Genomic DNA, 14,292 nt, shown 5'->3' on the forward strand with positions numbered 1-14,292 from the left:
CAAAATGTCTCACACAGGTGTAGAATGCTTGACATAGGCATAGATTGTCCTTGACACAGGCACAAAATCCTTGACATAGGTGCAAATTGTCTCACACAGGCGCAGAAGTTCTCAGAAAACCCTGCATTACCCTATTTCTTGGGTTTTTGACCTGCAAATCATCTCAAAAGCACTCAAAAGCATGGTTAGGGGGTTAGTTCACATTGGGCTCACCAATTAATGTAGCTAGGAAATGGGGAAATCATCAAAGCAAATCAATATTATACTAGCTCAATCATGAAAGCTCAATTGCAATGACAAATCCTAATTACATCCAATGAAAACATGAAAAAAAGACATCAATTCAAGATTGAAAACTAAGCAAAACAAATCCAGACTTGAATGTCTCCTTCATGTGGCTCCATTGTCCTTCTTTCTCCTTCAAATAGCTTTGTTTGTGGATCTCACCTACTAGTGCATAAGCATGATGTGAAAGCAAGTAGACAAGATTGTAGCGCAAGAATACTCGAAGCGTGATTGATTTGGGGATCAATTCGCAAAAGTGATTAGTTGGGATTGAAGAAATTCATCCAATTTATAGACAAATTGGAGAAAAGACAAGATTAGCATGAATTAGATTCAAATGGAAATTGCAAATCAAGAATAATAATTATGACAAATTATGACAAATTTGACACTTTCTATGCAAAAATTGATTGATTGATAATTATGACAAAATTATGACAAATTTCTATGTCAAAATTGATTGATTGTCAATTATGACAAATTATGACAAATTGAAATGTCATTCCCATGAAATTAGGAGAAAAATAGGAGAGAATTGAAATTAAATGAAATAGAAATTAGGAAATTAGAAATTAGAAATTGATGAAAATTAGGAAATTAGGAAAAATTAGAAAATGAGGAAATTAGGAAATTAGAAAATTAGGTGAATTAATTAATAATTTGTCATTTATTAATTAATTCACAAAAAGAGGAATAATTAGTTAGCCAATTAAATAAACATTTAATTGTGACATGAAGACTTAGGATAAATAAATAATTTATTTAACCTAGAGGGAGAAATGACGAACAAGGTTAAATGAATAAATCATGAAACCCTAGAAGATGAATTAGAAAATGCAAGAATGACAATTAGGTCCTGATTGAAGGATTGTTTTGATCATGATTCTGACTTGATAAAAGACCAATGTTGATAAATGATTTGATTGATAAATGTGCCAATTGATGAGGAACAATGACTAATTGATCCAAATTGACATGATTGAGAAGGACAACGATCGATGTCAAATCAATCGCAAAATGACAAGATTGAAAATGACCATGATCGATGACAAATTGATCACAAGATGACAAGATTGATGACAAATTGATCAAAGGACAAGGATCGATGACAAATCGATCGCAAGATAATAAGATTGAAAACGACAACGATTGATGACAAATCGATCGCATGATGACAAGATTGATAAGAGGACAAAACCCTAATTAGGATTGACGATGTCCAAAATGATGACAAATGAATACGCACATTAATGCGACAGGATAAGATTGACCAAAATCACGACTGAAGATTGTTATCGACAAGACCATATTTGAAAGCGAGACAAATGAAGAATGCAGAAGAATGACTTGATGCTCGCAAATGATAAAGACCAAGTGCGCGACATAGAAGAAATGTTAATGCGACGCAAAAACCCTAAAATAAGGCAATGCGCAAATGTTAAAGTATGATTCCGCAAGCATTGACCAATTTTAGACGTCTACAAGTTATTCTCACCATATGGCCGGTGACCGGAGCAAGTTTCTATCCTTGGAGGAGTATGATGGTGGTTTGGTTCACCTTGGCAATGATGCACCGTGCATGGTCAAAGGCAGAGGGTCCATCTCTCTAAATGGAAAGAGTAGTGCTGACAATGTGTATTGGGTTGATGGTCTTAGACACAACCTTCTGAGTGTTTTCCAGTTGAATGATAGTGGCCTCACTCTAGAATTCAAGAATGGTGAATGGGTGGCCACCGACATGCAGACCAAAGGTAACCTATTTCAGCTGAATGCAAATATAAGTACATGTCTTATGGCTAAATTTGATGATAGTTGGATATGCAATAGGAGACTCTGCCATGTAAACTTTGATAACATTGTGAAGGCTAGTAAGATCAAGGTAGTTAGAGGGTTCCTGCTGCTAAGAAAACTAGATAATACCTTGTGCTGAGAGTGTCAATTGGGGAAAATGTCTTCCTCAACCTTTAAAGGTAAATCTTTCACTACTGACAACTTGCTTGACCTTGTGCATACTGATTTGTGTGGTCCTATGAAAACTAGAAGTGTGCAGGGTGATAGGTACTTCATGATTCTCACTAATGAATGCTCAAGAATGATGTGGGTCACATTCTTGAAAGAAAAGTTTGAAGCCTTTGTAAAGTTCAAAGCTTTCAGAGCATTAGTGGAGAAGGAAAGCAGTTAAAGGATCAAGTGCTTGAGAACTGATCAAGGAGGGGAATTCACTTCCGATGAATTCAAAAAGTACTGTGAACAACATGGCATCAAGAGGCAATTGTTTGCCCCTCGGACTCCATAGCAGAATTGCCTCACAGAGAGGAATAACTAGACTATGGTTGAAGCAGCTAAAACCATGTTGATTCAAGGAAAGGTAGCTCACACCTTTTGGAGAGAAGCGGTGAGCACTGCAGTCTACACAATGAACCGGGTACTCATCAATAAAGGTAAGGATAAAACTCCTTATGAATATTGGACCGGTAAGACACCTGTGGTTAGCTACTTTAGAGTGTTTGGTAGCAAATGTTACATCAAGAGGAGTGAACACCAGAGAAAATTTGATGCAAAATGTGATGAGGGAATATTCCTAGGATATTCCACCAAGAGAAAAGCTCTCAAGTGTTTCAATAATAGGACTCAAAGAATTATGGAAAGCATTAATGTAAGAGTTGATGAAACCTCTGATAAAACTGAGGAAACCGACAGTGAGCAAGCAGTAAACAAACCGGTTGCAACCTTCTGGGAACTGGTTGACAGCCAATCGAGTACCAGTAACAATGTTCCTACACTGGTAAATGTAGATGCTGATACTGATGGAGATGAGTATGAAGAAGAAAAGCAAGAGGAATCTATCAAGACCATTCCTCAGTATGTCAAGCTGAATCATGATCCTAAGCAGATCATAGGAGATAAGGATGCAGGAATCCTTACAAGAAGAAAGGTCAAAGAAAACTCATGTATGATCTCTGAATTTGAGCCTAAATCATTCAAAGAGGCACATAAGGATGAAGACTGGATCAAGGCAATGGAAGGGGAACTTGGCCAGATAGAGAAAAATGGTACATGGTCTTTGGTACCCAGACCGGAGCACAAAAATGTCATTGGTACTAAATGGGTTTTTAGAAATAAGCTGAATGAGGATGGCATAGTGATTAGGAACAAAGCTAGAAGAGTGTGCAAAGGATATTCTCAATAAGAAGGAGAAGACTATGGTGAAACCTTTGCTCCCATAGCCAGATTAGAAGGAGTCTGTATGCTTCTTGCATATGCAGCTTTTAAAGGTTTCAAAGTATATCAAATGGATGTAAAATCTGCATTCCTAAATGGTGTACTTGAAGAGGAGGTGTATATTGAGCAACCAAATGGGTTTTCCCTATCTGAAGACAGTAACATGGTATGTAGGCTACATAAAGCCTTATATGGACTAAATCAAGCACCTAGAGCATGGTATGAACGTCTACATTCCCATCTTGTGAAGATTGGATTTGTGAGAACAAGTGAAGATAGTAATATCTACTTGAAGTCTAAAGGAGATCAGATCCTAATCTGTGAGGTATTTATTGATGACATTATCTTTGGTGGAGATGACAAGATGAGTCATGAGTTTGTAGATGAGATGAAGAAAGAATTTGAAATGTCACTCATAGGGGAGATTAAATTCTTCATTAGACTGTAGATCTAATAGATGAAGGATGGAATCTTTATCACTCAGTCCAAGTATGTCAAAGAGGTGTTGAAGACCTTTGGCATGGAAGATAGCAAACCGGTTGGTACTCTGATGGTGACCAGTTGTAAACTATCTAAAGAAGATGACTCGGAATTGGTTGATGAGAAGGAATACCAATCAATGATTGGTAAGCTGCATTATGTAGTGCATAGCAAATCGGATATTGCATATGCAGTTGGCATTACTACAAGATTCCAAAAAGTCCCAAGAGAATCTCACTTGGTTGCAGTCAAGCAGATTCTTAGGTATTTGAAGGGAACTGTTGACTATGGATTATGGTATCCTTATAGAAAGGATTTCAACTTGAAAGTATACACAAATGCTGATTGGGCAGACAATATAGATTACCAAAAAAGCACAACGGGTGGTGCATTCTTTCTCGGTGGTAGACTAGTCTCATGGATGAGTAAGAAGCAGAGTATGTTGCAGCTTTCATGAACTACACTTAGACAATCTGGATGAAACATGTATTAAATGGCTTCAAAGTTCCTGTATCTAAACTAGAAAGTATATTTTGTGACAATACTAGTGCAATTAATATCTCCAAGAATCCGGTTTTACATTCTAGAACCAAGCACTTTGAGCTTAAGTATCATTTCTTGAGGGAAAAGGTTCAGAACAAAGAGATTGCACTAGAACATGTTTCTAGTCAGGAGTAGTTAGCAGACATATTCACCAAGCCTCTCCCAAAGACTACATTTATGTACTTAAGAGGTGAATTAGGGGTGTTGCCCCTTCAGGAGGTAAACTAAAGGTATATGCTCCACATCAGTCAGGTATTGCATAGTCAAATTTTTCTTCAGGATTGATGTGTTGAAGGATGCTACTCCTCAGGGGGAGCAACATAATAGAACAGGGAAGCTTGTGCCTCCACTTTGACACTCAAAGGGGGAGAAGATGTGAACTAGAGAAGATATCTTTATTTATTGCCATCAATGCCAAAGGGGATATTGTTAGCATTATGTGAACCGGTATGAGGACATAATGACATTGTATGTTGTCATTGATGTCAATATGCTGAAGAAGTGAGAACCGGCATATGAGAAAACCGGTAGAACACTGTGAACTGACATTTATGCCAAAGTGAAGTGGTGTGTTTGTTCATGATGAACTGGCATATAGTTATGTGACCTGGCTAATGGAAGTATTGTATGACTACCAGTTGGTAGTCTCAACTTCAGGGTTTTCGATTTAAGTACTTCAAGCCTGTATGGCTCAACCGGTGATTTTTGTGTGATGAGTTAGCATGGTAACAAAGAGAAGATCATGTTGCCATGTAAGCCTTGTGCGCGTGAAGGATCTTGCATGAAGGATATTGTTCCTATCTACCTCAGCAATGTGATAAGTGTAAAATGGTGATAACGTGTGATGGGTTATAAACCACCATAAAATCGATGGAAATGGATGATGGAGAATGTCTTGAGATTGGATCAAGAAATGTTGCATTTAATGCAGTGTGCTCAATGGTCAGGATTGAACTGTTTGAATTCCTTAACCTAACAGGTTTAGGGTTTAGGGTATATGCTACCGACCTATCTATTTTCCTATAAGGTCGATGTTGTGTCTCTTTCTGAGGTTGTTGGCAAAAGTTGTGTGTGTGTATCCAAGAGAAGGGATACATGATTCTTGCTAGACCCAAAGGAGAGAAGTGATACCTGTAGAGTGTAAGTGCAGTTTGTGAAGAGGATCTCAAGTGGATCTGCATTGGCATTGAGTGTTGTTACCAGATCATTGTAATACCTGTTGATCTCTAACCATCTCAAGAGTTGGAAAATCCCTTAACAAGGTAGCCTCAACCGGCTTGTTGTAAATCCTTTAACAGGGTAAATCAAAGCTATTGAGTTTGAAATCCTTTATCTATCGAGTTCTTGAAATCCTCTAACAAGGTAACCTTTAACAAGGTTTAACCCTTAACCAGGTATTCTAGCCATCCCTTAACTGGGTGATCCATAATAGGATTGGTTCTTAGCAGAACCTATTGTAATGTCTCTAACTGGACAAGGCTCCTAACAGATTAGACTTCTAAAGAGCTCAAAAATAGCTTGTGGGTATTCATCCCCACTGTGGTTTTTCCTAGTTGGGTTTCCACGTGAAAAATATGTGTGTCATGTGTGATGCTTTTATCTTGTGATGGTTTCCTATTGTCTGTCAAGCATATGATGGTTCTGTGTTTTATGCCTGTCAATAAAACATGTTGAACTGGTTGTTATTATGATTTGATGATAGATTACCTATTTATGCATAAGGGTGATATGGTAGTGTAGTCTTGAGTTGAGTGAAAAGCTAAGTGAGTAACCAGTTAATGCTTGTCTCAATCATTCTTAGCTTTACCGGTTGCACTCTATTTCAAACCAGTGTCACTATTTGACAGTCATTTGATTTGTCTACTATCAAAATGGTTTAGGACTGTATTTTTGTCTGTACTGATTCACCCCCCCTCTTAGTACCAGGTTAGTACTATCCGTTCATCATTGAGTTATCATTCACATACTGACTTATCAACAACCCATGGGTTGGCACTCAGTAAGGTAACAAGCATGCAACAACACATAAACAATATGGTATTCCCATACCCATAAGTAAACATATTCTCCATGGTTGATTATTTCACCATCCCATGGGCACATATAGAAAGTATGGGTTTATTACAATACACAACGAAAGCACGAGTACTGGTTTAGTCACATTTATGGGGAGTACTTTTTAGTACATTATCATCTACTCAAGGAAGGTTTTAATTATGCTTCCCACAAGAATAACTGAATAGAATTTATTCTAGGTACAAGTACTGAAATTATTTACAATTCAAAATTACATAAGGAAGTAACGTCATTCCTATATCTTTCACTAATACCATTAAGCATTCATATTCACATTACTAAACATGCAAATTTCTTTCTAAAGCTTAAGACTTTCATCTTTCAATATGAAGCCAAACTACAAAAATATAATTTCATACACTCCATAAACACTCTATTTAAATCAATGCATTCTTTAGTAGCATTTCTAAAAACCTTATAATCTAGGTAAAGAAAAGGGAAAGAGAGTTTGATAGTCAAACCATTTCTTACATTAGCACAAGATTAACAAGATCACACAACATTATAAAATTTCTCACTATAAGTCTATCATCTTGATTGTACGGTTTTCATTTCACCACCATTTAGAACAATGCCAATAGGTCTAACATGACATTTACAATTATTATGGCTTCAACAAGGTGTTCTAGTTTTCCAAACAATAGAGATCAAGATAAGAAATCTTTTCAATAATGCAAGACCTCTTGTGAAGACTCACTCTTTTTAATTAATATGAAACATCTCATAATCTGCAACCTTTTATTGAAAATTCAAGGTATGATAAGAAGGTAAACGAGGAGCTATCCACTCAATAATACATATTAATGCATGCACATCAAACAAGCTTTTCATTTGCACTTTCTAATCATAATAAGTCAATTATATATATCTAAAAGCAAGTTTAATGTAGCATTGTTAAAATAGGTCCTCAATTGAGTCGATATAAAGAAACACATAAAGCAATCTTTCGTGGAACACATTAATACACTCTTAGCCACTATAACATGTTCCCTTTTATACATCTTTTACACACTAGGCAGTTTCTCATAACAACTATTCGCACGTTAATGCACATTACTTAAGATAGAATTTAATTATGTTACTCCTACAATACACATGGAGAATTCTTTAATGTAAACATACAATTTTCTCCCAATAATCAAAATGAACTTTTAAACCCATAGCCCTTTTATATTATCTAGAAGCATAAAAGCATCATAGGTTCACACAGGGGTTCAATAAGTCACAACCTTTCTCTTGCAATAAGAAAATTAACATAAGAGATAAATACACATAAACAAACATTTAATTTCTAGAGAGAAAGAGGAGGAAGGGTGATAATCATTCAATTTGCTGTATCATAAGAATTAACATCTACCATACAAGTCCTTCAAGTGGACAACACTAAGCTAGATCATAATCTTAAAACAAGCACATTTCGTACTTTCAGATTCAAGATAAGGACTAACCAACCCAATGGATTAGTCTAAAGAGTACAACAATCAATAAGGAAGGTGCATACAACTCTCTTTTAGAATAAGAGTAATCGTAGACCAAGACATCAATAAGAAAACAAAGCACATATAATCACTCAAAAGCACCAACATCAAGAAGGTGAAAACAAGGAGTGAACATGCACATTACACACAATTAGGATCTGCTCAAAAGAATACGCAAAAGAATAGAACATGAGTACTTAAGATCTTCGAGATCTTATGCCTCAATCACACACATACAAAAGGAGGACAAGCATACAACATAAGGTCGATACACCTCACACCAACTAAGGGAACAAGCGACACCATAGATCCCAATGTTTGTAACATGTGCTCTAATACCAAATGTAATGCCCCACCAAGAAACCTCGAAGGGATACAGCTAAAACTCAAGAATAGAGTGCAAACATTTTTTTTTCAGAGTTTTAAAACAAAACATAATGATGCAATGAGTTATCATAAGTTAAGATAACACAGTGGAAGACATAACTAACACCTAAAGGGTTTCCCAACTTGATTACTTGATTCAACACTTAACTCAACCCACGCTATTTAACCCAATTGAGCTGATTTACTTAATTACCAATTATTACTTTAAACAAGGATATAATTCGTTCAGTAAATTAAAATATAGATAACAGGATGAGTTCATCCATTATGGTTGAAAATGTAGCTAACATGACGAAGTTCACCCATTAAAGTTAAAATATAGATAACATGATGAGTTCATCCATTAAGTTAGAATATAGATAACATAATGAAGTTCATCCATTAAAGTTAAAATATAGATAACATAATGAAATTCATCCATTAGAGTTTTAACCATAAAATTCGCCCAAACTTTCATTAAAAAATAAGTCATCCATCTAATTCATTTCATACTTAAATTTTATTATAAAATAATGAATTCTTTTCAAGCATAATTTAATTACATTATCAACAAATTAATATATTCCATTATTCAAATTTACATTCTTCATGATCCAAATTACTGCATTTAGAAGATGACTACATACATGCATTTACGATTAACTTCATCTAATCCATATTACACATTTTAACATAATGTCATCCATACATGCTAAATTAAAGAGGAAACAAAATAACATAAACACCACATAACACCGAAATGATATTGGAGTTCACTCCTAGTGGATTACATCTCCAGATCTACAAAAATGCAAGAACCCTCTGATAAAATAATAGAGTGAAGAATACATAAGGTTCACATCATTTACATCCTGCCATCAAGGCGTACTTAAGCCAATAATACATATGACCACATCGGTCAATAAATACAAGAATGATCCCTGAATTAGGAAAAGGATCCCACTAAACATAATAATAAACAAATACAAAAATCAACTGGTGCATCCGTGAAACTAAGTCTTTTCAACCCATCATAAGTAACCCATGGTCTAACATGAATATCAGGTTCTCACAAGGGAAAAAACAATAGGACATGACCAGATACAACACCAACACATGGAAATAGTAAACACTCAATATCAAGGCCATAAGCAGGAACTCAAATCAACATGCGACAATATCCAATATTCACAAACAAGGACTTGCCATTTCTTAAGAAAATGCGAGTACAAAAAAACAAACATGCATAGACATAAATCGGAAAAGATAGTATTCTTCCATATCGTTTAAACATTACAAATGATCCAGTTTTCTAATCGATCTAAGCTTGATTGCAATTTGTCTACCTTGTCTAGGTACATGTCGCTCATGGTTTTCTAACTCACTAAAGTTCAATTGCATCATAACATAACATAATTACATCATTCAAACCAAATTCACATGAATATAATTAAATAAACATCAAACAACTAAATATGATACTTATTTTTCCAAATAAAACATCATTCTCAGACTTGTTCGAAAACAACACTCTAATCTCATCTCTTGCGACATAATAACATACTTTCCAAACATGAAAATGTTCATTTAAAAGGAAATTAAAATCGACGATCCTTTCCCAAATAAACTAATGCTTCCATGCATACATATATAAAAATACAAATTAAATATTAATTAATTAATATATATATATATATATATATATATTAATTCCCAATTAATAAAATACATACTAATTAATAATAAATAAATTCTATTTTAAAACTTTTAATAAAATATATTAATTTTTTTTAAATAAACCCAATTAAAATAGCGATGCATTTTTATTTTTTTAAAATAAAAATAAGAAAACCGTGGGGCCCACCTCCCTCCACGATAGTGGAGGTTGTGCCCTAGTGGCGGAGGCTGCAGCCACCAGTGTGGACATAGACCCCAGACCTCCACATTGTGGACGTGGGACTTTGTGGCCACAATGTGGACGCAGGCCTCTGCGGCTACACTGTGGTCATAGACAAGGCTACGAACATAGGGAGGAGAGGGGGGGGGGTGCAGGTTGAGCCTCGACTCCTTCGCCCTCCAAAACCCAATCCGCCCATCAATAATCTAATTTCAAGATTCACTCTTTTTTTTAGTTTTATAATTAAAAATAGCTTTTCAAAAAGGAAAACCTAGCTTGATTAATATTCACAGTCTGAAACAGAGACTTCAAACAAGTTCCAATCTCTGGGTATTCACTGACCCAAATATAATTTTAAACAAGAAACCAATACTTAGAAATTTTTCTGGGAACAACCTCTAGGACATTTTTTTTTCTTCAGAAACTAAAAAAGAGATTAACACATATAAATGCATTTTTGATTATTTGAAACCAAAACCCCCAAATAAAAAAGACTTAAAAATTTTCTGAGATAAAACATAGAATGTATTCAATCAATTTTAAACAAAACATTTTCATTTCAAAGTGACCCATTCTAGCGAAATTTTGCCAGCATAACCCCTCTCAGGGTTAAAATTACCAAATCTACTCAATCTAAAAGCATGAAATCCAACTAATTTAACAATCTACAAACCAAATTGCAAGATTTATAAAGGAATTTTGGATTTCTTCCAACTCCCATATACACACAAAATTTTAAATTTAACACATCATTTCTTTCCCAAAATGAAGAAATGGATTTGCATCCATGAATCAAAAAACAAAAGGATTAACCAAAATGCCAACCTTGAATGCTATCCTGGAGGTGTTGAAGATGAGCTCCACCTGCAAAATACCCAAAATCCTTCGACAAAATGCCCCCAAAATTCTTCCCCAAATTTTTCCATCCAAAAATATCTCCCAAAACCCATGAAGAAAAATAGGTTAAAAAACATTTTTGACCAAGACTCATATTAGGGTAAAATTATTTTTACCCAATTAAAAATTCATTTCTAATTAAAAATCAATATGCTTCTCTCCCTCATTTCATTTTTTAATTTTCTCAATTCTAACAAAAACTAACATTTATATTTCAAAATGTTAATGAGGGCAAAATATTTTCAAGTTTCCAATTCTATTTAACCTTTCTCCCAAAATACATTCAAATGTTTTTAATTTACAATTTTGAAAATAACCATTAATCAAACTTACTTATATAATAAATTGATTTTCTCAAATAATTTAAATTAACCTTTCTATTCCAAAATGCCAAGGAGATTAATTTATTCCTATTTCAAATAAATTTAAATCTTTCTTTTCTAAAAGCATAAACTGAATAAATTCATCGTTAAAATTAACCATTTAAATTACACTTGCTATAAATAGGAATTGAGCAATTCTAATTAACAATTAATCGCATAAAGGGAACCTATTTAATATAGTCTCTTAATTACAATGCGTAAAAACGCATTTAATCAAATTAAATACTAGGGATAAAATACTTAATTTTACCACATGCAAAGTACGCAACCCAAGAAAGCCAACCAAATACAGGACCTACAAACCCAAACAAAAGGCAAACCAACGGACAACTGACAATGCTCATTGGAGCATGACTAGGATAAAATGAGGGTTTTACGACCGCCTAATCCAAACTCTAAGGACCAAATAGGTACATTGAAACCTGTGAATCCAGGTGAAGAGGGACCTCGCACCTAGGCGGTACTGTACCTTCAATCTCTTGCAACCATCAGTCACACACACACACACACACACACACACACACACACACAATGAAAGTGTTAGCCCGAGATGAATAACATGAATCAAGAGAACAAATAAACTTACATAAGAATCAATGCGAAAGCACATTAATAGGTACGCACAATAATCATAATATTTGACTACAACATTACATAATGGTAAATCAACCATCTAGGAATGCCACATAAAAAATTCAACCAAGGTCAAACTGGTTTTACAAAGATGACTAGGGTAGGGGCACTACACATACATACACATATACACACATACACACATACAAATGCATACATACATATATACACATACACACACATAAATGAACACACACACAAACACATACATAAATACATACATACATACATACACACACACATATATTCATATACATACATACATACATACACACACATATATAGGCATACATACATTCATACACACACACATCACAAACTCATACATGCACATACACACATACACACATACATACGCATACATACACATACACATACACATACACATACACATACACATACACATACACATACACATACACATACACATACACATACACATACACATACACATACACATACACATACACATACATACACACATAAACACACATACACACATACATACATATGCATACATATATATATACACAGATACATACACACACATGCGCACACACGCACACACATACACACATGTATATATACATACATATAGACATATTGACACAACCATGGTCCGGAGGGTCCTCAAAGAGAACAATCTAGATCATGCAACAAGAAAAATGAAACATAAATAACAACACAACATAGAAGATTCAAAATCATACATCTGCAATATCATAGATTCATCAAAAAACTAGCCGAAAACATTTGGTAAAAAAATAGGCTTGCAGGCCTAGTTACAACATACATTCCATAATGCAATCCATCCGAACCTCCAAGAGGTATCCAAATTATAGATCATGAATCATTATCCTTATATTACTTTTCTATCCCCCAAACGATCATGTACAACAATATATATATCATTCGGAACACATTTGGGTCGGCCACAAATAATCGCATTCTCCAAGATAGGAAAATGAAATGTGTAAGTTGTAAGGAAGTTAAGTAGCAGAACAACTTCCTACACTAACCTTGAGAGGAGGGAAATGTAAAAAATTTTTTGCAGATCATCACAATAGTTATAGAAAACAGAAATAGATATAATAACATTCAAACCATAACACAATAATTTACACGGGGAAAACCCTTTCAGGAGAAAAACCCCACACTCCAAAAGCCACCCAATATTTTATTTCGCAATCAAAACAAATTAAAATATACTTGAAAAGAAATCTCTTCACAAGAGAACCACTAATAAGACATTTAGAGGTAACTCAATAGTTATAAGACTCTTACACATAACCTCTATCTCATGCACCTCATAAATAGGAGATACAATACAAGAAACCGTCAAACGGTATTACAAAACCATGGGCTAAAAGGACCCAATAAGGTGTATCTGACCTTATCTCCCTTCTAGATGCCTTATGACACATCCATCCCTTTTTATAGCTCATTTATGTGTCTAATGTATTTTTTATTTCTTATTTCAAGAGTACAAACTGTCATAGGCGACAACTTGAGAGTTGTGTCCTATTGACAAACTGTGTGAAGCCCCAGAAAGCTCATATAGTGCTATATTGCCTCGTAAACTGCTATGTTGTTTATGCCCATTTTCAGGGCATTTTGGGGCCTCTAAAATCTTCAAAATGGAAAATTTAATATCTTCAAAACTAGTTGTGATATTGCAACGTAACTTTATTGGAATGCTTATCTAGCTAACTAGAAGTTTCAAGGATAATTTCACATCATTTTGTGTTCAAATGAAAACTTACTATAAATAGTTGTTGTCAAATTGGAGGAATTGATTATGTGTTGCATCGATGTTTGTAATTGATGTCAACACTAGCTGTTTTGTTGTCTTTCGGCTTCCAATAGAGTGGTTGGATTATGATGTTGATCAGGAGATTTGTCTCTAGTTTGGTCTGGCTTATGGAATTAGCTTGGATTGGTTATTCATGTGTTCCTGATGTATATCATTTTTAGTTAGCTTGGGATTTGATTATTTGGATGCTATCATTTGTTCTCATAAGCCTTTTGGTCA

This window comes from Cryptomeria japonica, chromosome 11, assembly GCF_030272615.1.
Source record: "Cryptomeria japonica chromosome 11, Sugi_1.0, whole genome shotgun sequence".
Taxonomy (NCBI): Eukaryota; Viridiplantae; Streptophyta; class Pinopsida; order Cupressales; family Cupressaceae; genus Cryptomeria; species Cryptomeria japonica.